At 37.5% G+C, this 27,737-nt stretch overlaps 1 protein-coding gene across 25 annotated transcripts in view; it reads left to right on the top strand.

Annotated features, from left to right (window-relative positions):
- The window catches only part of map2 (microtubule-associated protein 2), a 137,310-nt gene that overhangs the window by 38,818 nt on the left and 70,755 nt on the right, over positions 1–27,737 (top strand). For 12 of the 25 annotated variants that reach the window (XM_073855359.1, XM_055214545.2, XM_073855360.1 and 9 more), the window contains exons 1-2: positions 4,435–4,695; positions 19,260–19,361. The gene's annotated coding sequence lies outside the window, so the exon portion shown is untranslated. Of the gene's footprint in view, positions 1–4,433; positions 4,696–19,259; positions 19,362–27,737 lie in introns of those variants that run through there. The other 13 variants (XM_073855358.1, XM_055214544.2, XM_073855365.1 and 10 more) reach the window with 4 other exon arrangements.

Here is a 27,737-nt window from a genome sequence, read left to right on the forward strand (position 1 = left end):
AAAGTTTCTATAAAAAGTTTAATTGAAATGGTTAATTACTCACCCTCATGTCGTTTCACACCCGTAAGACATTTGTTCATCTTTGGAACACAAATTAAGATATTTTTTATGAACGCTGAGAGTTTTCTGATCCCCCATAGACAGCAACGCAACTCATAACTTTAAAGGCCCAGAAAAGGCATGAAAGATCTTGTCAAAATAGTCCATGTGACTACAGTGGTTCAATCTTTATTTCATGAAGCGATAAGAATACTCTTATAAAGTCAGTCTCTGATGTGCATTCACAAAACCAGCACAGCACACCTATGCGTTATACACCGTCGTTGTGCGTCAGCCATAGATATACCACATGCATAGATGCCTCATTCGACTGCTCCATAGATCAGTCCTTTCAGAAAAACGCAGAGATTTTTTGTGATTGTTGCGGGCAAAAATCCTTGATCTTGCGACACGTTTGCTTAAAAAATGTGATGGAATTGCGGGAACTTGCAAAAATTGAGGGATCTTGCAAAAACTATTTGCAGCTTTTCATTGATGTTCACGTTGCGTAATTATGTCACTACATAACGTTCCCATGGCAACAGGGGACATTTTTGTGCTTGTGTGAAGTAAATGCACCTTTTTTCAACTTTCTGCTAAGATATATGTGGCTTTTTGCTACGAAAATGCTGGGATTATGAAATCAAGCAAGCCCCGTATATTTTGTGCTCAGAAATCTGCAATTTATGCAGCGAAAGTGTGGTGTATTTAAAAAAATGCGTCCGCCGCATAAATATGCAAACTTTGGCTGATTGAATCATGCGATCGCATAATTGCGTTTTTCTGGAGGGACTGAGCCGTTGGGGTAAGCCGTTGGGGCATCTCTGCATATATATGTATATGCTGATGTACAATGCCCATGTTTGGCGCATGCATTAATGACCAAAATTTTCATTCTGGGGTGAACTAATGCTTTAAACCCTTAAAAAAAGTTTTACAGGAACAGCCCACCTAAAAGATAGAAAAGAAAAATCTGTCATCATTCACTCACTCATATGTTGTTTCAGACCTTTATAACTTTTATTCTTCTGCAGAACGTTTTGATGTTGTATGAGTCAACATTGTATGAAGTTTTGCTGTAGCTTAATTGGTAGAGCACTGAATTAGCAACCAAAGGTCATGAGTTCTATTCCCAGAAATTTACAGGGTTAACTTGAGTAAATAAATAATGACCAAATTTTACATTTTGGATGGACCGTCCCTTTAAGAAGATCCGCTCCACCCTCTGCATCTAATAGGTCTCTGTTGTGAATGATTGATTGAAATTGTTTATGGTCGAAGGCTTTGTTCTCCGTCCATGGCTTTGGGGCTTTTACGCTTCCTGTTTTAGAGACAACAGAAGATCAGTTTCAAGTTAATGGAGTCCGTGTGTATGTATGGTTCTGAACATCTTTTAGACAAGCAAAGTAAACTGTCTTATTCCTTTCTTTTTTCAGCTCTTTTATTAAAGTATTCCAAATTTTCTTTTCAGGACAGCTCAGTATGCATTGTAGGAAACACTGCTATAGCAAACAGATTAAATTGTTTAAGTTTTTAGACTGTTCACAATGTAAGACTTCATTAGGAAGGGCAGTCAGGGGAAATAATGCATATCAACAAACATAGAGACTAGAGTCTTCGTTCTTGTTTCACATGGCCAGACGTATGTGATTTTGAACTACCAGTGCCCACCCTCATTCTACTCCATTTAGTGCTGGCACACCACATGCAGTTAAGCCCATCAGACATGCTATTTTAGGAAGTTACCCATATTACCAAGAAAATGCATTAAAATGAGCAATCCTCACAGCCTTGGAAGCAACAAGCATGAAAGTAGATTGATTACGTGGCCGGCGGGGAACCATTCATAGCAGGGATTTGAGGTGAGGTGAGGATTGTTTTAGGGCTCTCTTTATCTGTGCAGCATCTAGTGTGACATTTTTTAAAAATAATAATGAAGATGATATGAAAAAGAAGATGAAATCTAGAATAAATATGTAACTGTCCTTTGTTCTTACTTACCATTGATAAACACCAAAATGTTTTTTGTGTGTGATGGATTTTATCCAATATGCTGTAGCTGTTTATATTATCCTCTGTTGTGCGAGCAGTGATGCCAGCAGCACTGGGTGCAGCTCTGTGACTTGATCTTAGTTGATCCAGTTTAAATTTGCCACTATTAAGTCCCCCACTGGTGAACAGAGAGTTGCTGGGAAGACTTGCTGCATTCTGTCGAGTCAGTGAGGGTAGGGAGTCAATATTGAGGCCATATGAACATCAGTTACTGCCAGATTTCCAATTAATGTTTCCTGCATGTGGTATTTTATAGTGTCAATAGGAGTTGTGGCCAACCTGGGAACACTGGTGAAAAAAATCAATTGTACTTGTGATGGAACACAAAGCTTTAAAGGTTGCGTTGAGAATAAATGCGTGTGCCAAATGAAGCCTCGATTCGAGGTTTGAGTTGTAAACCTGGAAATCATGTGACCAATGACAAATTGTGATCGCCTCTTCAAAAGAATACAAAATGTTTTGAAATAACTTGCGACTTGTGCTATATATTTAGTGTCCTCTCCTGAAGGCATAGGTACAAAACAAACATAAATATTTTTGGGAAACAATTTTTGTATTATTCTGTTTAGTCCACTAGAAGCACCCAAGTTAAATACTTTCCCATTAAAGGCAGGCTCCATGATCTCCGAAAGTCAAAGTTGACATTTGAAATCACCTAAACAAACACGCCCCTACCCCAATAGGATCTGGACCTTCTTTTGATAAACCTGCCCTACACGTACGCAACCCAGGCAATGATGTCGGTTAGTAGACATGCCTCTTACTGCTGATTGGCTACAAGTCTGTTTTGGTATTTGGCCCGACTCCCTTCCCAAAGTGTTTTTCAGAAATCGTGCAATCCGCCTTTAACCAATACACTTATTCATTTAGAAGACGCTTTACAAATTAGAATTTAAAAATATTTTGCATATAGGTCTTACATATAATGCATACATATATTTTGAAATATAAAAATGTTAACGAGGATCAGATATACGTTTCTTAAAGAACGTGCGTGTTCATTGCAAATGCGCACTAACTCGGAGTCTGCTGGTTGTTTGCGTTCACACGAACTTGAAGACATCTCGTTGGGCGACATTGTACTTTATATTTTTCATAGTTTGTGACGTGCACACCACCGCAGGCCGCACTTAATGTGTTAATGCGGTAACACATTAAATCAAGTACAATGTTCTTACAATGCTAAAAACAAAGTTGTGACTGCTGAGTTAGCGCTATATGCCAGTTATTGGTATATGCTAGCGTTTAGGCTGACATTACGATTACGTTTTTCAGGTCCATACACAATCCTACCACTCAGAAACGTTCAAAATCTCCAAACAATTGATTATTTCTCAAATTCTGTGTCAAACATTAGGGCCGGACGATAAATTGCGTGTCCCATTAAAAATACCTGTCTGAAATTGATTCTGAATCTCAAGGCTGCGATTCTGTGTTTCATGCGCAGCTCGTGCGTGTTAAAATATTTGTTATTATCATGAAAATACCTGAAACAATTTGAAGAACAGCTGATATAAATATTCTTATAGATATTTCCTAGAATAGTGGCTTCTTCTGTGGCAGAAATGGAGTTTCTGCAAGAGAGCGCCCGCTGCCTTTTGGATGTGCTGGGATTTCACCGTTATTCATTAAAATTAATTCATTGAGAAAATGCGCATTTACATGATTAATCATTACTGCCCTATCAAACATAAGATCTCTTATATTTATATACATTCATCAATTCTCTTTTTATCACCTCTCAAATATGGGTAGGTTTCTTCAAAAACACAAAATTTTGAGCAAAAAAACTTAGACGGACATGCAGCTGTTTGCCCTAGGACGATACTTCCGGGTTTTAAAAGTTACGGAAGTGCGCCACTTTGTGGATAATAGCAGTATTGCGGATTGACGAGATAACTTGTCAATGTCAATGGGAAAGAGTTCAAATGTTTCTATATAATTTTTGTACTTAATAAAGCCACATACCTTCTATGTAGTTAAAAGACAACAATTTAACATACTATTTCAATGCATTCTTTGGCACCTTTAATATATGTAAACCATGTTAGACCAAATGTAACTGCTATTTCACCTTTTTGAAGAATCTTATTGCCATACGCAACTATTACTGAATTATTGATGAATCCTTCATAGCCTTTTATGCAGTGTCACCCATTACATTTGAACACCATTCATGCAGCAGTCTCGATACATGCAACAGTTTTGGATTCCAGAACCTTCGGCTTACTCATGAATTCTTTAGTCATGTTCTTGCTTACAGTCTATGAGGCTGTTAATTATATTACCATTCTCAGTGTCACACACACACACCAATAGCGCCCTCCCCCTCGCTCATCCACCGCTCTCTCACTCGCTAGAAGGTGGCAGTATGAACAGCCTGTGCTATACTCACACATGTTGTCCGTTGCGAGAGGTATAGCACATCTCCGGTCATTGACGAGGATCGTCCGTCGTGGTCGTCGAGGTCACATGACAGAAATGAACGGACTCTGAGCTCACCTGCTACATTTCTTGTATCTCTCCAGATCCATCTTTGGTTCTCCTTGCCTTCTCTCTGTGCTACACACTGAAGAACAGGATCCTATTCGCTGATCCCACCAGGTAGGTCTTTTATCTTTTTATCCTTTCTTTCTGCCTCTCTTCTTTCCTCTTCCTCCAGCTCGCTATGCTGCAGAGATGCTGCGTCATTGTAACGCTCTGGCACATAAGGTGTGTGTTGGTCCATCAAGCTGCTACAGGCAGTACCGGCATTCGGCATTATATAGATTTGCTTATTTTCCTCCCATCCCCTTTGTTCACTGATAATATATTTCCCTTGAATGATAATATATGCTTTTTGCATGTGTCCACATCTGCTGTTGTGGTTTTGATCATCTGCTTCGCTCCAGAATATTTACTAGCTAACTAGCTGTGTAATTATAGCTTTTTGTGAGACACACAAATGCAGATGTGAATAAGGTATTGTGTGTGTGTGTGTTTGCGAGATAAAGTGTTTGTTTGAATCAGGGTGACGTGATGTGGGCTGTCTAGACACCTGCCATTACCATCACCCCAGACTGGCCAAATACATGACAGCAGTGATTTAATGATGCTGAGGGTCAACGGGGGTGGGCCAGACCACCAAAATCCTTTGTCATGGTATCAGTTATTTTATCACAATAATGGCAATTTTAACAAAATAATCAATATAGGCAATATAGACAATATACATATTTTCAACACAGCGTTGGATCAAAAACGGACGAACCTAGCTGTTGGGTTAAATAAATCCCAAAAAAGTTTATATTTGACCCAGCATTTTGGGTTAAAACAACCCAGCATATGCTAAATTACAACCCAACGGGCTGGGCTCATCTTTTTTTTTTAGACAAAATTGTGAATTGAACACTATTAAAGGCCACAACTGGATGAACTGCTACTGTATGTGCACACTATATTCAAAGTTTCTGAAGCTTTGTGTTAGCAACAGAGTGAAATTTAAAGGGATAGTTCACCCAAAAATAAAAATGATCTCATCTTTTGTTCCAAACCTGTAATTTTTTTTAAGGAAAATATTTTGAGAAATATTTGTATCCATATTTATACTGTTTATAGTTTAAAATGTACAGAATCTCCACTGATACATTTCTAGCAACGCACTAATAACATCGACACCCAGTCCTGTGGCTTACAATAGATCATATAAATTGGAAGGCAGTCTAATATTACTAGCTATTTTCCTCAGGGACCGTTTCATCCCCAAAGTGTTGAGTAAAATGACAAAGTAGTAAAATATGAGTTTATACTGTAGTCAGTCGTTCCATCCCTTTTCTTTTTCACAGTCCTTTATTCTCCCCTCCCTCCTGCCACAAAGCATATGTACCAAAGCATAGGTACCATACATGTAGGTACTGTGACCATCTCTAAACCATTCATCCACATTTCTCCGAACCATGCTGTGTCGCTGCTGAATAAGGTCAAGATAAAGGTGACTGTAGCCTTCATGTATCATGGCAGCAGGGCAGGAGAGACACAGCAGCATTTCATCTGCTGTCAATCTCAGTCCTGCAGTGCTGTAATGGCAGAAAGCTGCAGAAACAGCTCTGCCAACTGTTAAACCCGGTGGCACCACAGTGATGGCTTTTTCCTTTAGACCGCATAGGGAGCAAAAAGTATGAGTTGTTTATGTATAGTGATGTGCAAATTATATTATGAGGTATGCATGTATGTTGGCTTATGCATGTATCTATGTATCTCAATCTGTTGCACACGCTTTTATATTACCTTGCCAATTATTCTCATTTATAGACATGTAGGGGTGGTTTCCCGGACTGGAATTATCTTAAGCCAGGACTAGGCCTTAGTTTAATTAGGAAATATAACTAGTTTTAACAAACATGCCTTACTAAAAACATTACTTGTGTTCATTCTGAGGCAAAACAAAGGGCACTGATGTATTTTAAGATATGTCAGTGCAAGTTGTTTTTAGTTTGGACAGTTCTTGCATTTATTTTAGTCTAGGACTAGTGTAAGCCTAGTCCGGGAAACCGCCCCTTAATCATTTATTTAAAGATTAGTCCATTTTCTTAAAAAAAATCCAGATGATTTAATAAAAATGCACAGCCATGTCATGCCGGGTGTTGATGTCTTTCTTTGTTCGGTCGATAAGATGATGTTTTTTGGGGAAGACATTCCAGGATTTTTCTAATTTTAATGGACTTTAATGGACACCAACACGTAACAGTTTTAATGCCGTTTAAAATTGCAGTTTCAAAGAACTCTAAACGATCCCAAACGAGGCATAAGGGTCTAGCGAAACGATTGTCATTTTTAACAATAAAAATAAAAATATGCACTTTTAAACCACAACTTCTCGTCTATCTCCGGTCATGTGATGTGCCAGCGCGACCTCACGTAGTTGCGTAGTAACGTGGAAAGGTCACGTGTTACATAAATTAAACGCACATTTGCGGACCATTTTAAACAATAAACTCAAACAAAGAAATTAATTAGTATAATTCAACATAAAACAACGTCGGAACGGTCCTCTTTCTCCACACTTGTAAACACTGGGACGTAGTTTCGCATACGTAATGTGTGACCTCTTCAGGTAATGACATATTACGTGAGGTCGCTCTTGCGCGTCACAGGACCGGAGATGGATGAGAAGTTGTGGTTTAAAAGTGCATATTTTTTATTTTTCTTGCCAAAATGACAATCATTTCGCTAGATAAGACCCTTATGCCTCGTTTGGGATCGTTTAGAGTCCTTTGAAACTGCAATTTGAAACTGCATTAAAACTGTTACGTGTTGAGGTCTATTAAAGTTCATTAAAATGAGAAAAATCCTGGAATGTTTACCTAAAAAAAAAACATAATTTCTTCTCGAATGAACAAAGAAAGACATCAAAATTTTGGATGACATGGTGGTGAGTAAATTATCTGGATTTTTTTTTAAGAAAATGGACTAATCCTTTAATAGTTCGGGGTGCAGATTTTAGAAGAAAGTTTAGTGTCCATATAGCTCAGTATTGAGTTAGCAGCACCAAGGTTATGGGTTCGATTCCCAGGGTACAGACAGATAGTATAAATGCAATGCAAGCTTGAATGCAAAGTAAGCTGCTTTGCCCTGCTTCACTAGGTATGTATACTGTAAAGCTTGTATTGCTGAATCTTTTAATAACTGAGACTACAGGTACAATTCTGTACCTCTTCTCAGTTTTTTTACCCGTATGTCATCTGAAACCTATTTGACTCTCATTTTTCCTTGCAATGCGAGAGATTATACAGGACAGGTGATATAAAAAGCATCATAATGGACTATAAATGTGGTGCACTATATTTCAAGCCCTTTGCTGTACAGTAGCACATCAGTTAAATATGCTACAGTACCTTTAGATGTCTTGCCTTAGGTCTTAATTGCTAAAACATGCAATGCATGAGGATGTGCTTTGAATTTACTGATGTCAAAACTGACTTCATCCAGTTCCCATTTACTTTCTTTACAGTATGTATAAATGAGCCGCCAGGATAGACTTTAATAAACGTCATTTTTGTGTTACACAGAGAAAAAGAAACACGCAGAGGGATATGAAGATGCAAGGGCGAGTAAATGATAACAGAAGTTTTATTTTTGGGATGATGTATTTCCTTTAAGCAATGATTTAGTGAAGTAAGAAATAAAATGACATAAATGCTTCTCAATGGAGTGATGTGATGTAAGACTGAATTGTGTACAGGCACACAGTCTTTTTAGGAGGCACTGCAGCAGGGAAAGCAATGATGTAATGCCCATAAGGGGGCTTGGTCACCCCCTTTTTCTCTCTTCCTTCTGTGGCGGGGTAAGAAAGACTCCAGCGAGAGAGAGAGAAACAGAGAAATGGATGCTGGCTGACAATGTCCCATCCTTATGTGGGGGTAGAGAGGATGTGGGGATGATCGAGAGCAACAATGAAGTGGATGTCATATCAAAGCAAACATGTCTGCTTACCAGGACCTGGCCTGATGGCCCTGGCTGTTTGTTTCCCTGTCGGAACCAAATTAATACTGACGCACAAGTCTTGTTGAAAAACAGCACTGCTTACTGTATCTATGGTTCAGTTTTGTAAGCTTGGATTTTTTGAGGAATACAAAAGAAGACATTTAGCAATGCAATGACGTATATCAAGCTTCCAAACACCATGAAATACCCAAGCACTTAATAGGTATTTAGTAAATACCACAATTTGGGCAATAATGAGATTTTTAAACTTGACAGTGGATCATTGTTGGCTCTGGTGGCATGGGGCGGTGTGGTCTCACGGGTAAATCTTAGCAGTGGTAACTGTAAGTATGTTCATAAGGATCTTTAATAAAAATCAGATAGCTCCGCTACTCCTATTATATGTATTGACCGAAAACAAGTAAAAGTGATAAATGTCAGTTTATTGAACGTGTGAAACATCCAGAAGGACCTTTTTTAAGAAATTTGTTGTCGAGAATATTTTTAACGTACAGTTAGTACAAATAAGTACAGATTATGAACCATTATTTGGGGGTACAGAATACTACATACTTTAAATCATATTTACACATGACTTCCCATGTTCTTCTGATTTGCAAACAACTGTAGATGACAATGTCATAAATATTGTCCCTGGTTTGTTAGCAAATAATTATGCTTGGAAATAAAGCCGCAGACAATATTCTCAAAGCCCGCATCTGCCAGACAGATATTGGGATCTTGACAATCTATAATTAGGACATTAGAAAGGCCCAAAGCTCAGATAATTTAACAGTATAATGAAAGAAAAATCATAAATCCATCCCCTGAGATTTTAATAGAATTATTAAAAGAATGTAGATGAGATGTCTGAGTTTATGAAAGTTTAAAATTGATGTGGTGATATGGTATATTTATCACTATTGCAATGTTATGACTACTGAGGTGTATGTGTTCTTTTAAGCCACTTTTAGAAAATACAAATGAAGAGTTTGGTTCCAAAACGCGATAAACTTTTGTTTTTAATTAGTTACTGCCAAAATCAGTATTGTATCAGGTCAGTATTAAAAAGTCAATTCTTAATTTTAAGCAAAATCTGATATCCGCTGTGTTATTCTGTCATACCTTTTTCCAAAAAAGGCGATAGACCCCTGTCCTCCTTCTCTGCAGAATGCAATAAATCCACGCATTGTAAACAACAATGGCAGCACTTTGTGTACACACAGTTTTCCTCATCTACTTTGTACTGTGTGATCAACAAACAAACAAAAACAAAATAATACTTTTGATGGCATTGATAAACCTGTGGTGATTTTCTGTGGCGGGAAAGAAACGTAAGCTATTAAAATCTAATAATTTACATGAGAGGCACTTGAGAGAAGGAAAAATGTCGGCTGTGGCTTTTTCTCACACGACAGCATCAAGCTTCTGTCATGCTAACACATTGAACCCAGGAGATCTTATGAAAACTTTCCATTATTTTACTCGAAGTCAACGAAAATCGAGCAGGACCAAAATATTTTACAGCTGATCGCTGTCAAAAAAGTTCAGCGATGATGTCCCAAGGATGACAGCTGCAATGACAATGCATTACTTATTATGACAAAGTAAGTGTATTGATTAATGTTTTTTTTAATAAGTGAAGAGTTTCGTTGCAAAATGAGATAAATCCATTTTTTACATTTTTGACAAAACATGTTTATTATTATGTTATCATGTTATTATTTTGTTTTATGGTGCTACTTAGCTGTATTTTTTAAGTTATGAAGTTTTAAATTAAAACAAACCAACTGCAGTTGAAATTAATTGGAATGCACAACCAAAAAACGAGATTTCTGAACAATAAAAAAAACGGTGGTTATCGCGTTTTGCAACGAAACTCTTCAAGTATATACCACTAGTTAACTAAATTAATATACAAAGGCAAAGATGAATGCACATTATATATTGATTCAATAGATTTATAGCATTTTGAAAAAAAACCTTGTCATGCATTTATTGCATTTTGCGGAAAAAATAATCAGTTTTTATAATAAGTCTTTGAAAATCTAATTATGGATTTCAATTTTTTATGTTATTATAACCTAAAGATGGTATGTAAAAGTTTGAAACAGAAAATAGTGGTTTTCATCTTGTCACTTTCTTGGTAAAGAAAACGTTTTATCCAAATTAGTCAAAATGGATTTATTGCGCTTTGGAACCAAACTCTGCAAATATATATATTTTTTTCTGTATCTTAAAAGTATATAAGTTCCATTTGTGGTTGCTAAATTGCATTTCTAGAAACTGCTAACGAAGTCTTCAAGTATTATACATTTTCCTACCCAGTCTCATGAGGTTTCGTGATATAGTCACATCATTTTTTAATTCTTTATTCGTGATATTATCACGAATTTGCGTTTTTTTTGTGATCGTATAACGAATACCTGTTTTTGTGTGATTATCACGTATTGGTTACTCAACTGCTTTTTCCTATTTTTAAACCATTGTTGCTTCGGTGTAGGGTTAGATTTGGTGCTTGCATTAGAATGTCACTTTATATATTGGTTTATACTATTTTTCTGATTTATTTTTTATATATCGCCTGGCGTTAGGGTTAGAGTTTGGTTTGGGTAGGGATGTCATTTTATGTAAATCTAACCCTAAACCGATGCGACAATGGTAAGAAAATAGGACAAAACAGTTGAGTAACCAATATTTGATAATCACACGAAAACAGGAATTTGTTGTACGATCACAAAAAACACGGAAATTCGTAATAATATCACAAAAATACAATAAAAAATTTTCGTGAGACTGGGCTGCATTTTCTCTGCTAGAAGTTACATTTTTGTAAAACTGTAAACTTCAGACAAATAACCCTTTTTGAAGAGTAGAAAAGGAGAGAGTAAAAGAGAGAGAGAATACAGTAATGAAACACAGCACACGTTCCATACTACATAATGTCGATCACAGTGCTTGCTGGGGTGAGATAGCAGTTCAGAAGAAGCATATTTAAGCCATCTGCCAGTCTTCCTGTTGTAAACATACTGTAAATATCCGCTTTCATGAAACATTTAGCCTTACCATCATGTGTTTTCACTATGACTTCTGGACTTCTCAGTTCTTTGAATTATGTACTTCATTTGGAGGTTTTCCAAAGCTATTGTACTTTGTGTCTTTTTTTTGGGTTGGATAGTCAGTTTAGTCGAGGGAGAGACAGGGCTATTTTAGACACTGCTTGCTCTGAAAATCACATAATGACATCCTGAAAAGAAAGCGAAATAGCCACACCAGAGCCTGTGGTTCAGAACAGCACAGGGCCCACCCTCATCCTTCTCCATGCTTTCTTCCCCCGCCTTTAGTGCTTGGCATGAAGGGTCCAAAATGAACACTTACCAAGCACTTAAAAGGCTTTGGTAAGTAAACAAAACCAGCTTCCAATGACATAATTAGGGATTGCATTATAATACACGGTAGAAGTTAAATTTTATGTAAATTGGAAAAACATACACCTGCTGATGTAAGTGATGGAGTGATTCAAATACATAAACAAGCTTGTTTATGGCTCAGTTGCATAAAACAGTAGGTTTTTGACTTGGGGAAAAACTATTCTTATCTTTGTAGAATTCATAACTACAAGCTTTAGTCTCTGAAATGTATTACATACTTAGTTTCTACCACTTTACTGGTGTGACATCATTTAAAAACACCACTGGCTTCTGGTTACACTTAAATAAATGTTGGTAATATGTTAGTGTGTTTTGAGTTTGTGTGTGTGTGTGTGTGTGTGTGTGTGTGTGTGTGTGTGTGTGTGTGTGTGTGTGTTAGGAGTGCATCGAATCCCATCTGCTGCAGCAGTATGTTAGTTCTGGTACCGGGACCCGCGCAGGGCTCTGTGTGCCTGCGAGGGTGTATTGCTTTGTAATGTTTGAGTTCTCTGTGTGAACATGCCGCAGAGTGCCCTCATGTTCATGCATTGTGAGTCATACTATCTGGTGGCAAAGAGAAAAACGTGGTGTTTTCCACCTCATATCCCCTGCAGCCGAAAACAAAGTGTTAAAGATGCTGCTTATATGTGGCCCTTCAAAACAATGAATGGAAAGGAAGTAAGAGAGCAATAAAAAAAGGAAACAAGAATGGAAAAGACAGACAGACAGACAGAGATATACAGCATTAATGGATGGATGGATGGATGGATGGATGGATGGATGGATGGATGGATGGATGGATGGATGGATGGATGGATGGATGGATGGATGGATGGATGGATGGATGGATGGATGGATGGATGGATGGATAGATAGATAGATAGATAGATAGATAGATAGATAGATAGATAGATAGATAGATAGATAGATAGATAGATAGATAGATAGATAGATAGATAGATAGATAGATAGATAGATAGATAGATAGATAGATAGATGAATAGACAGAAATACAGCATGGATGGATGGATGGATAGCAGAGATGGGTGACTGCACAGATAGATAGCACAGATAGCACAAACAGACATACAGACAGATCCATGGATGATGGATGGATAGATGAATAGACAGACTGACAGAAATGCAGCATGGATGTATGGATAAATGAATAGATGGACAGACAGACAGCTTGGATGGATGAATGGATGGATGGATAGCATAAATAGATGACTGCACAGATATATAGCATAGATAGCACAAATAGACATACAGACAGATACCATCACTACAGACAGACAGACAGACAGCATAGACAGATTGATGGATGATGATGGATGGATAAATGGATAGATTTATAGACAGACAGACAGAAATACAGGACGGAAGGACAGACAGCTTGGATGACAGAGAGACAGACAGCTTGAATGGATAGATGGATAAATAGTATAGATCGATAGCAGATATAGATGACTGCACAGATAGATAGCACAAACAAATGGATGGATGGATGAATAGACAGACAGACAGAAATACAGCATGGATGGATGGATAAATGAATGGATGGACCGACAGACAGACAGACAGATAGCTTGGATGGATGGATAGCATAGATAGAGAGCATAAATAGATGGATAACAGAGATAGATGACTTCACAGATAGATAGCATAGATAGCACAAACAAATGGATGGATGGATAAATAACTAAATACACACACACACACACACACACACACACACACACACACACACACACACACACACACACACACACACACACACACACAGAAATACAGAAATACTGCATGGATAGATGAATGGATAAATGAATAGATGGACAGACAGACAGACAGACAGATAGATGGATGGATGGATGGATGGATGGATGGATGGATAGCATAGATGGAGAGCATAAAGAGATGGATAGAGATAGTTGACCTTACAGATAGATAACATAGACACCACAAACAAATGGATGGATAGATAAATAGACAGACAGAAATACAGCATGGATGGATGGATGGATAGATAGATAGATAGATAGATAGATAGATAGATAGATAGATAGATAGATAGATAGATAGATAGATAGATAGATAGATAGATAGATAGATAGATAGATAGATAGATAGATAGATAGATAGCATAGATAGCATAGATAGATAGCATAGATAGCACAAACAAATGGATGGATGGATGGATGGATGGATGGATAAATAAATAGACAGACAGACAGACAGAAATACAGCATGGATGGGTAGATGGATAAATGAATAGATGGCCAGACAGACATACAGACAGACAGATAGACAGATAGCTTGGATGCATGGATGGAGGAATGGATAGCATAGATGGAGAGCATAAAAGATGTATAGCAGAGATAGATGACTTCACAGATAGATAGCATAGATACCACAAACAAATTGATGGATGGATGGATAAATAAATAGACAGACAGAAATACAGCATGCATGGATGGATGGATGGATAAATGCATAGATGGACAGACAGACAGATAGCTTGGATGGATGGATAGCATAGATGGAGAGCATAACTAGATGGATAGCAGAGATAGATGACTTCATAGACAGTGTTGGGCAAGTTACTTCCAAAGTGTAATACATTATATATTACAAATTACTGTCATTTGAAAGTAATTAGTTACATTACAATATTACTGTCTCTGAACTGTAATGAGTTACACTACTTTTGCATTACTTTTGAGTTACTTTCATCAAAAGAACAGAAGTATGACTAAGCATTATAAAATGTTAAAATGTAGTTTATTGATGCTTATAAATCTAGAAGTTATGTGTTGGCCCTCGAGCTTTGAATAGGCAAAGTGAAGATTTATGGCAAAATACAGTAACAATCACTGTCAGAATCAAAAACATAGACAAATGATCTGGTAAAAGTCTGGTAAATTATGGTACACATACCAAACACAATAGAGCCCACTATAATGCAACCTATAGCCTAATAACATGGCAAGACACGCAACCTCTTTTCATTTCATCACTCTTAATTCAGATTCACAGCACAAACCTGGCATGCACTGGATTGACACAAATTATCAAAAAGTGCTATTGGAGGATCAGGCCTCAAGGAATACAGCTAAATTCAGTACAATATAAGGATAACATGTAGGCTAACATATAATTGCTTAATCAAACACAGACAAACAGAGGACCACTGCTTTTGCCAAACAATGAATATAGGCTCCCATACAAAGGCTGGTAAAACTTTAAACAGTGATGTTTAAATGTACTAAATTATATTTAGATAACCATGTTTAAGTCTTCACTAATGTTATGTTGTAGTTTAGGTTGCTGTTTGTAATAAAACTGTAGATAGCATAGGAATAGCCTAGCACTGTAATCATAGCAAAGCTTACCTTGTCATTGCTGGTGTTATATGGATTTTACTGGCAACATTTGTAAAAGTCTCTTTACTTCTGAGGTTCCAGCAGCACAGGAGACCGATAGAAACTTTCTGTTGCTTTTACTTAGTGCTCTTATTCGCAAAATTATGCGTGTGCGGCGCTACCGGACCTGATTGCGACCACTTTAGTCAATGCTTACGGCCGCGGACTTCTACATGTCTATATTTGACGCGCACCGCGTCCAAATCGCATTTCAAATACAAAGTTAAAGTAAAAATTAACATGTTGCATACAGCACGTGGAAACAGACATACGCTGCGTCTCAAACCGCCTACTTCCATACTATATAGTAGGCAAAGAGTACGAGAAGTAGTGATTTTCGCCCACTATATAGTATAGAAGTATGCGGTTTGGGACGCAGCCATAACTATTACACGCAGCTTTTTCATGTGTGGATGCTGGTCGCGCGCATTGGTCAAAAATAAAAAAATTTAAATAACACAGTCTAATTTTGAAATGCATTGTTGTAACGCGCTCGTTACTAAGACTGTAACGAGTAAAATATTACCAAAATTTTATTAGTAATGCGTTATATTACTGCGTTACAGCAAAAACTAATATATTACTGTAATATATTATATTTTGTAATGCGTTACTCCCAACACTGTAGATAACATAGATAGCACAAACAAATGGTTGGATAGATAAATAAATAGACAGACAGACGGACAGACAGAAATACAGCATGGATGGATGGATAAATGAATAGATGGCCAGACAGAGAGACATATAGCTTGGATGGATGGGTAGCATAGATGGAGAGCATAAAAGATGTATAGCAGAGATAGATGACTTTATAGATAGATAGCATATACCACAAACAAATGGATGGATGGATGAATAGACAGACAGACAGAGAGACAGACAGACAGACAGACAGACAGACAGACAGACAGACAGACAGACAGACAGACAGACAGACAGACAGAAATACAACATGGATGGATGGATAAATGAATAGATGGACAGACAGACAGACAGACAGACAGACAGACGGACAGACAGATAGCTTGGATGGATGGATAGCATAGATGGGAGCATAAATAGATGGATAGCAGAGATAGATGACTTCATAGATAGATAACATAGATAGCACAAACAAATGGGTTGGATAGATAAATAAATAGACAGACAGACAGACAGACAGAAATACAGCATGGATGGATGGATAAATGAATAGATGGCCAGACAAAGAGACAGATAGCTTGGATGGATGGATAGCATAGATGGAGAGCATAAAAGATGTATAGCAGAGATAGATGACTTTATAGATAGATAGCATATACCACAAACAAATGGATGGATGGATGAATATACAGACAGACAGACAGACAGACAGCATGGATGGATGGATAAATGAATAGATGGAGGGACAGACAGACAGACAGACAGACATATAGCTTGGATGGATGGATAGCATAGATGGAGAGCATAAAAGATGTATAGCAGAGATAGATGACTGCACAGATAGATAGCACAAACAAATGGATGGATGGATGGATGGATAAAGACAGACAGACAGAAATACAGCATGGATGGATGGATGGATGGATGGATAAATGAATAGATGGACAGACAGACAGACAGACAGACAGACAGACAGACAGACAGATAGCTTGGATGAATGGATAGTATAGATGGAGACCAAAAAGATGGATAGCAGAGATAGATGACTGCACAGATAGATAGCACAAACAATCTATAGTACAGACAGATACCATCACTATAAACAGACAGACAGAAAGAGACACAAAATGGATGGATGGCAGGATAGATGAATGTATGGATAGATAAATAAATAGATAGATGGACAGACAGACAGCAGTATAGATAGATGGATGGATAAATAGATAGGATAGATGGAGAGCATAAATAGATGGATAACAGAGATAGATGACAGCACAGATACCGTAGATAGCACAAATAGACATAATAAGACAGAGACCATCACTACAGATAGATATTAAAGCATTGTCTTCGCACATGTAGCCTACTGTTAAAATATTTGGCTTAGATGCACTGTAAGTCACTTTGGATAAAACCATCTGCCAAATGCATCAATTTAAATGTAATGTATTGTACACCAGCAGTGGATGTTTCAGTCTTTTCCTTTAGTCTTTTCTGAATTGTCTTCTGCCAGACACCTTTCTGTCTCTAACACACACTCCTAAAATCCAGTGGGAATACTAAATGGTTCAGGTTTATCTGGAACCAAAGCTACAGTCATCAGGGCATTATACTCCATAATAAAGACATTTAATAGTGTGAATGGAGATGAGCGAGGTGACAGGTGAGGCAGAGAGCCGCTGTCATAGGCTGATAAGCTCTTTATTTAGTCCAGGACTGTGGTTATGCTCTCCGTTGCCTTGATCAAAGACATTACAGAATGCGTCCATGTTGCAGTGAATATCTACAGTATGTCAGGTCTTCTTTTTATATCTGTGAAGTGTGTGAAAGAGATAAAGACTTGCTGCCTTTCTACTGCCTATAATGGAAAATAATAAAGTGTGGTATGAGGTATAATGAAATACTAATGATTAAATATCTTTTGCAGCCAATTTACAAAGTTGTCCCAATGGTTTACATAAACCTTTTACATATAACTAATTTACTTGGATGATGTTAAACAAGTGCAATTTTACCAGAAGGAACCGCACCTCATTGCTTTTCGACATTTTTTTAATAATATGATGTCTCTTCTTCGAGGGGCTCATGGGATAGTAAAGTGTCTACCAAATGCACACTTCAAAATCTAGCTGGAAGTAGTAGGTCACCTGGGTAGGTCATCTGCCTACTATGTATGGACATACTACTTGCATACTAATTTTTGCCTACTATATAATATGGAGGAAGGTGATTTTGGATGCATTTGGCTGTTTTGATTGGTTAGGCTGTTTTTGACATACCTGGCAACCACAGTAGACAGCTCATAAAGTTTAAAAATGGAGCCAAAGAGGGAGAGAATTCATATTCATATTGTGTACACAGTGTGTGATCGGTGCAATGTGTGTGGTAATGAAGACCTGTCTATCTGTTATGTGTGTGTGTGTGTCATCCGCTGATTATCTTGGTCGTGATCTCATTACAGAACAAATGAACTCATTCTGTGCTTTAGTAACACATATTTCCATCTGTTTTTCCTAACACATTCATAAAGTGACTGGCTGATATACTTTACATAATCCTGATATAAAAGGTTAAAAATGTTTAATGTGAGAAGTAAAATGCTTAAATAACCACCTAAATATTTTAATATAAAAATGCTTATTAAAGGGGCCATGGCACAAGACTTTTTTTAAGATGTCAAATAAATCTTTGGTGTCCCCAGAGCACATACGTGAATTTTTAGCACAAAATACCATATAAATAATTTATTATAGCATGTTAAAATTGCCACTTTGTAGGTGTGTGCAAAAATGTGCTGTTTTGTGTGTGTCCTTTAAAGTGCAAATGAGCTGATGAAATTCAAACACTGATCACAATGATGTTGGTTTGTTGCAATTAAAACTCAATTGTGCTTTTCTCTGCACTAAATGTCAATGCTGTGGTTGTATAGTGCAGATTAAGGGGTGGTATTATTATAATAAGAGCTCCTTATGACATCATAAGGAGAGACGAATTTCAACGACCTATTTTTTTCATGTGCTTGTAGAGAATGGTTTACCAAAACTAAGTTAATGGGTTGATCTTTTTCACATTTTCTAGGTTGATAGAAGCGCTGGGGACCCAATCATAGCACTTAAACATGGAAAAAGTCAGATTTTCATGCCATAGCCCCTTTAATGAATACTATTTTTGTCATTGCTTTATGAAATTATTTAATGGGTAAGCTAATGTTTCGCCTCTATGTTTGCAGGTGTTTGTTGCACTGATTTCGTCTGAGAGACTCGTCTGGGCTCTGAACCCTCCTCCTAAACACACCACCAATCATCACTGGAGTCAAACACTGCCTACACAGGTAACTGCCAATCCCTCCAGCATATATGCAGAATGACCAAATACATTTGTCTTTCACATTGAAATTTGCATATGACACATCAAAGTACAGCAAGAATGATTCGACAACAGAGCAATTTGCTCTCAAATCGCTCTCATGGTACCTTACCGTGGGTTCACACCAGTCGCGTTTGACTCGTCAAATTCGCGTCTACTGCGTCTAGTTTCCCGCTTGAACATTTTGAGTTTACTCAATGAAATTCTAGTCATCGGGACATTCACGCGGAAATTGGCATCATGGTAGGGGCTTCTGCGATTCCGCTCGCTTCCTGTAATCATGTCACTACTAGAGCAAGCTCCTGATTGGTGCGTTTTTCCGTCAAAGTTCAAATTTTTCAAGTTACCTTACCCTGTCAACCTTATCCTGCAGTGTATTACAGGCTTAAGGGGTTGTTTCTAGGTTTTTAAGTTGGGTAAGAGTGGAAATACGGATTGCCGGAAAAACTCTTCATTGGCAGGGAAGCGAATGAGTTCATTTGTTCGGTAAGTTCATTTGTTCGGAAGAATTTTTCTGGCAATCCGTATTTCCACTCTTACCCAACTTATAAAACCCAGAAACAACCCCTTAAGCCTGTAATACACTGCAGGATTTTTGCACTCCTATAAGATCTTTACCTTATCACACAGTATGACATGGATAATTTAAACTTGGATATGATAAGCTTGTAGACTGTACAATGATGACACGGAGGCTTCGATGGCTGCGTCACACGTTAGTGCAATGTCACCAGCACACGCTAGTGGTAAACAAATACCAGTACGTAGGTCTGTCAGAAAACTATCGTAGGCTATCTTTGGACACAAGACCGGGAAAATGGTCTTTGAACCTCTTTCAATGTACGACATAGGACCACCGATGAAATCGTGCAGTGTATCCCGGGCAAACAGAAAGAATTTGTGTATGTTTTGGTCATCGCTCTGTATCTGATCTCTATTAAAGTCCTTCACAAAAATGCAATTATCTCAGCTTTTTGATCTAAATTTGGTATTTTGAAAGAAACCTACCAATATTTGAAAGGTGATATAAAGAGAACAAATGAAGGTAAGATGAAACAGCTGGCATTGACTGGCAACTTTTTTTAAAAGCGCTGGCGGGGAAGAGTTAAACATATTACAATCCAAATTGATAATTTTTTTATTTTTGTGTAAATTTACTCACTTTATATCAAACACCATACATATGTAACCCTGTACAACAAAACGAGTCATAAGTAGCTCGGGTGTGTTTGTAGCAATAGCCAACAATATGGGTCATTGTACTGTATGGGTCAAAATTATAAAAACATTATACCAAAAAATGATTGATCATTAGTAATATGTGTTGCTAAGGACTTCATTATTTAAACAACTTTAAAGGGGATTTTCTTATATTTAGATTTCTCTGCATCCTCAGATTTTAGATTTTCAAATAATTATATCTCAGCCAAATATTGTCCTATCCTAACAAATCATGTATCAATATAAAGCTTTATTTCTACAGCTTTCAGGCGATGTATAAATCCCAATTTCAGAAAATGGACCCTTATGACTGGTTTTGTGGTTCAGGGTCACGTATAGTTCATCTGTGGATTTTCAAAACCATTTGTGTTTTTTTATGTATGTTTTTAAATCTCCGTTTGTGCATTTGGGAATCTGAAACGATTGTAACCCTATGAGAGAATGCTTTTAGCCGTGTCTCTGGAAAAGCAGGAGCTGTGAGTGGGCTGAGAGGGTGGAGGAGAGCTCTTCAAGCTGCGAATGAGCGTGACGCACGCCCTCGAAATACCAAAACAAAAGCCAGCTAATAAGCAACACTGTGCCTTTCTCGCTGTCTTTGTGTTTTTATCCATAGCTTCAGCAGACAAGCTTTTTATTATCTCACTCTTGCTTTCGATGCACGTTGGGTTGTGAGGGCTGTGATGTCTCCTACGTTTGGTCTAATGAATGTTTACATGTTAACGTTGATGGGTAGGACGCAGGTTGGTGGGTCGATCTTCCCACGAGCGCCCACACAGAAAGGCGTGAAAGAGATGAGATTCATGTCTCTGTTTTGACTCCTTTGATGAAAGCGTGCAGCTGTTGATTTCATACATGCTTAAGTGTTTATGTACTTGTAAAGATATGCATGCAGAATGGATGTTGCTAATCTTCACCAGCACAAAAAAGATTATTAGGTGCCAAATCTCTTCATATTTTCAATTAAGACACCGGTGCTGCTGACTAAAGTTATGAGTCAGTCATGAGTCACACATTATTTCAATGTATAGCCTATATTTCAGCAATGTTGTGTGTGTATGCAGATGAGCAAATAATATGGCATCCATACAGCACATAACTCGATAACCTTCGCTAGCGTATATGCCGCTTTAATAGCTTTGATATATCAGGCCTGTAGGCAGTGTAGATCAGTGTACAATGTCACGACCACACTTATGCAAGCTTGTTTGTGCTGTCTTTAACAGCTGAAGCAGATGCGTAATTCAGCCTAAAGGCTTTAATTACATGTGAAGGATTCTCTAGCAATATTATTTGTATAGCAGATTCAATAGTCCCACAATACAGTAGGACCTTTGCAAGTTCCCACAGCAAAAAATAATGACTTTCAAATATAGCAGGAAGCCAGAAGAAAAACAAACTAATGAGACGCCGATAAACACTTGTTACTCTCCTATGATGAGCTGTGGTGTCTACTGTACAGTTTAACTAGGTGAGTGATGCCTAACCTGGGACGAAAAGCTCAATTAAGGATTGTAAATGGAATTGCAAGCAGAAAATCAGACATAATTTGGGCTGACGGACACTAATGGTACACTCACTGTCAGAAAAAATTGTCAAAAATGGTCTAAAGCTGTACCCTTTTATAAAGGTCCTAATGTAGGACAATTTTGTACACTCTCAGAAATAAAGGTACAAAAGTTGTCACTGGGACAGTACCCTACACCAGTGGTTCTCAAACCATTTCCGCGTGCGGCCCCCTCTTCTGTACGGTGCATTCTTTTGCGGCCCCCCCAAAGAAAATTTATTACAAAAAACTGACCAAATTTTACATTTTAATTAAGCAAAACATATTAAATTATACAAAGTAGTGCTGTTGGTTAGTAGCCTTATTTTTTTAGGTTTAATTACACAGAATTCATGATAAATTAATGTATTTTATAAAATGACATAAAACTGGGGCCCCCTGGCAACATCTCGCGGACCCCGTTTGAGAACCACTGCCCTACACCTTTGTACCCAAAAAGTGCTTATTAGTACTTCAAAGGTACATATTGGCAGTTCAAAGATACATATTTGTACCTAAATGGTACATATTATGACCTTTTTTAAAGGGTACTACCCCAGTGGCAGCTTTGTACCTTTATTTTTGACAGTGTATACATTTGTATAAACAAAGGTTATGTATACATTTGGTGCCAATATATACCTTTTGAGGTATCAATATGCACTTTTTTGTACAAGTATTTACCTCTGAGGCACTAATATGAACTCTTTAGGTGCAAAGGTACTTTTCGAAAGGATACTACCCCAATGACAGCTTTTTTTCTGACAGTATAGTCTTTGTGTGTTTTGAAGAAATGATTATTTCCCATTCTTGCTAACTTTTATTAAATTAACATTTTGAGGCAGTTTCCCGGACAGAACTAGGCCTTATAGTTATATTAGGATATTTAAGTATTTTTTACAAATATACTTTACATAAAACAATACTGGTGTGCATTTTTTGACAAAACAATGACACTGATATGTCTTGCATCTTGTCAGTGCAAGGTGTTTTAAAATTAAGGCAACTCAAACATGCATTTTAGTCTGGAACCACGATAAACCCTGTCCAGGAAACCACTCCTAAAATAAATAATTGCATTGACTATAACTCTAAGGCTGCATTTATTGGGTAACATTTTACAATAAAGTTGTATTTGTTTACATTAGTTAATGCATAAGCTACCATGAACAATACTTCTACAGCATTTATTAATCTTAGTTCTTGTTAATTTCAGCATTCACTAATACATATAAAATAAAATAAAAATTCAATGCACAATGAACTAACATGAACAATTGCATTAGTATTAAAGGAATAGTCTACTCATTTTCAATATTAAAATATGTTATTACCTTAACTAAAAATTGTTGATGCATCCCTCTGTCATCTGTGTGCGTGCGCGTGGGCGCTGGAGCGCGCTGCGATGCTTCGATGGCGTTTGGCTTGGCCCCATTCGTTCAATGCTACCATTTGGAGATAAAGTTAGAAGTGACCAAACACATCAACGTTTTTCCTATTTAAGACGAGTAGTTATACGAGCAAGTTTGGTGGTACAAAATAAAACGTAGCGCTTTTCTAAGCGGATTTAAAAGAGGAACTATATTTTATGGCGTAATAGCATTTTTGGAAGTACTTCGACTCGCCTGAAAAGTCCGCTCCCCTTCTCACTCTCATAATGGGAGAGGTAGGGTGTTACTGCGCCGAGTCGAGGTGCTCCCAAAGGTGCTATTACGCCATAAAATATAGTTCCTCTTTTAAGAGGGAGGGTGTTACTGCGCCGAGTCGAAGTACTCCCAAAAGAGCTATTACGCCATAAAATATAGTTCCTCTTTTGAATCAGCTTAGAAAAGCGCTACGTTTTATTTGGTACCACCAAACTTGCTCGTATAACTACTCGTCTTAAATAGGAAAAACGTTGATGCTTAACAGTTTATTAACCTAGGACTAGTCTAATCCCTGTCCGGGAAACCGCCCCTATAAGATATAAAAAGTCTTGTGAAACTTCCCTTTTATTGTACAAACATTAACAACCTTATCGTAAAATGTTACCAAAACAATTACTAAACAACGTTTTGCTCTTGGTTAATATTATTTTGTCTTTCCAAGTGCAATTTGGGACAAAAAGATGTTGAATATACTGTATGCCTGAATCAAAACTCTGGCTTTGAAAGACATGATGTTGTGGCCAAGCCTCTCTACATAATGTAGGAAGATGAGGAATGTCACACAGGATAGCTGAATACCCAGCTTGATCTATTGAGTTTCTCACAGATACTGTGACGCTTTGTGAATTATTCAACAGGAAATGGTACTTCACCTTCATTTTAATAAAACATGCATCACTCTCCACTTCTCTTCCTGTGACATTTATCCAAATAAAACACGCAGGTTTATACTAACTTCTCCCTCTGGGAAATTTGAAAAATCCCATAAACTGTAAACATCTGGTATTTATACACATCTGTCCTATGAAACATCTGATGTTAAAAACTGTACGGAAACTCAGTCCACACCAAACAGACACAGTCCAGTTGCTGTTCGGTCGTTTTTTTGGCACCACACAAGCTAAGCTTTATGTGTGAGTTTGTGCGTGCGTGAGTCAAGAGCTCTGCAATGCAGCTGCAGAGGAGTGAACCAGGTTTCGAGAGAGAGAGAGAGAGAGAGAGAGAGAGAGAGAGAGAGAGAGAGAGAGAGAGAGAGAGAGAGAGAGAGAGAGAGAGAGAGAAAGATTGTGGCAATGGTTAAGATGGTAGTTTAACTAGTAGTTTTTCCTGGTTTTACCTGCCAGCATATTCTGTATTTTGCCCCATGGGATCGGGTTGATGCACTTGACTCCATTTTGCTTTGGATGTACAATGTCACATGCTTAGAAACCGTATTTAGCATTTTTAGCAATAGTTTTGGGATTTTAATGCTTTTGGATTATACTTCCAAACGTCTGCAACCTGTTCTTGCTTGAAAGTCATGAATTAGAAACTGGAAGATTAAAAATGCTTTGAAATGATGTACAAAAGTGTTTCAGCAAAGGTTTAAGAAAGGATTTCTGCTCTTGTATGGGTTCGGATATAATTTGTCATCCAAGCACAATTGCTTTATTCATGCATTCAAATACTGTTTACTGTCTGTATGCACCACGATCAAAGAATTAATTCAAGATGCTCTAGTCAGTCTATTCAGATTTATGATCTATCATAAGTTATTTGAAACTTGAAAATAGAAAGTCCTTAAATGTCAAAGAAAATGTTGATCTTCTATTGTGGGGAACTTAAAGCCATACCCAGCGGGGAGTTCAGACAGACAGTAGAAACAAAATCCCTAAAAACAGTTTTGGGCTCTAACTTCACAGCTTCTGAGATACCCTTAAAGGTTGGAGGGTTTGGATGGGCTGCACATATCACACTGTCAGCTCAGGGCCGTGTGAGGCCCAGGGCCGCTGATGTCTGCCAACTGGCTTTGGTTTACCCAAGGAGAGACTGAGGGTTTTTTGCTTCCTGTTCTGGAAAAAAATAAGGTCAGAGCTGTCACTTCCATCTAGGTTGAAAGAAATGTCTCGCCCGTGTGCCATCTTCTTTCAGCCAATTGGAATGCGCTCATAATAACCACCACACTTGGTCCACCAATCACAGCTGGTACTGTAGGGGCAACAGAGTTTAGTTTTGGCGTGATACCAGATACACCCTGGTTTTCAGCTAGGTGTTGATACAAATGATCCAGTTTATAATGCATTACATTTGTGTTTCCTTAAAGGGGACATTTCACAATACTTTTTTAAGATGTCAAATACATTTTTGGTGTCCCCAGAGTACGTATGAAAATTTTAGCTCAAAATACCCTAATTTATTATGGCATGTTAAAATGGGTGTGAGCAAAAATGTGCTGTTTTTGGGTGTGTCCTTTAAAATGCAAATGAGTTCATCTCTGCACTTAATGGCAGTGTCGTGTTTGGATAGTGCAGATTAAGGGGTGGTATTATCCCCTTTTGACATCACAAGGTGAGACATATTTCAATTACCTATTTTTTCACATGTTGCAGAGAATGGTTTACCCAAACTAAGTTACTGGGTTGATCTTTTTCACATTTCTAGGTTGATACGAGGACTGGGGACCCAGCAATTAAACATGGAAAAAGTCAGATTTTCATGATATATCCTCTTTAACTTGTTTTTAAAGCTAACTGGTTGTAAAATTTTCCCAATAAGATCAGATAACAGTTGAATTTATTTATTTAGTTCTGCTATTGCCAGGTCAAATTCCTCTCTATATATTTTTTATTATAAACCGTGTTGCAAAGCCCCATTTTTGGTTTTGCAGAAAAAGGTGCTATTTTTGTGCGTGTCTCTTAAAAGCTGTTATCTAAACCAAAAACATAAACCGTTTTAATAAGACAATCCCCTTACTGTATTGTCCACAATAAACTGGTGGAATTTCTTATATTAAGTGGCCAAACGTACTCCAGTGACTTTAGTAGTAATACTTGGATTACAGGTCATCTAAGGACGTTTTAAACTCCACAGACCTGTGATTGGCTGAATCTCCACAGGAGACAAGTTGACTTCATGTGGTGCTGATTTCCCACACATTTGAGTTCAGACAGGCAAGATGACGAGCACACTTTGTGTTTCAGCCCTCGGGTTGGGCATGGAGAGATGATTTGGTCCTTTTATCACCCTGTTCTCTCTTGGGTGTCCACTTCATCAAGCATCCGCCCATCTCTTTCTGTCTCCTGCAGAGCATCAATAGCAGAAAATAAACTGGAGTAGGCAGAAAGTCCCAAACAGATGTTGGCGAAGCTTGTTTTCTTATCCCAGCTTTTTTATTGAAATAGACAGCAATTGTTGTGAGTAAACAAATAGCATATGCCTTTTGCTTGATCTTAATTGTGAAATCAGATTTTGTTTAAATGTTAAGAGTTATGTAAATATGTAAGTGTTAGGATTGATCATAGTTTTGACTTTAGTAAAAACTTTTTTTAAGCCAAGTCTCTATACTCTGACTACATCCCTAGACCAAAAAAGTGTAATTTTATAGTCAAATTACCATGTTTAGTTGTATAGTCCTGTGGTCGGTTGCATAAACTTCTAAGACTAGTCTTGAAGTTAGTCATGATTTTTTTTTCTTTAAGACTGATCATAACTGTTTTATAAGTATTTTACATAGAAAGGTAAATTGGTCTACTTTAAATTCAAATAATAAGACTGATTAGCCCTAACTAGTTGCAAGTTAGTCATACTCATTCTTAAGACGCTTAAGTCTTAACTTCAAGGCTATATTTATGCATCCGGCCACTGGTCTATACCAAGGGAACTGGCTCTTGTTATGTCTCTCATTCATTTTTTACATGGTCTTTCTTTTTCTTGTTTTTTTGTACAAATCTGGCGTTAATCATGTGTCCCAGATCCTTAGGGAGCAGTACTTTGGTCCCACCATCAGTATATTTTTACATGGCACATTTTAGAGATGTAACGATTACCGGTTTAATGGTTAACCATGATAAAAATGTCCAACGATTAGTACTGTATTACCGCGTCATTTTTTAATTATCGTTTAACTGTGCCAGTGTCACAGCTTAAAAACCCTTGTCCAGCATCATCCAAT

Source organism: Misgurnus anguillicaudatus, chromosome 17 (genome assembly GCF_027580225.2).
Source record: "Misgurnus anguillicaudatus chromosome 17, ASM2758022v2, whole genome shotgun sequence".
NCBI classification, from domain to species: domain Eukaryota; kingdom Metazoa; phylum Chordata; class Actinopteri; order Cypriniformes; family Cobitidae; genus Misgurnus; species Misgurnus anguillicaudatus.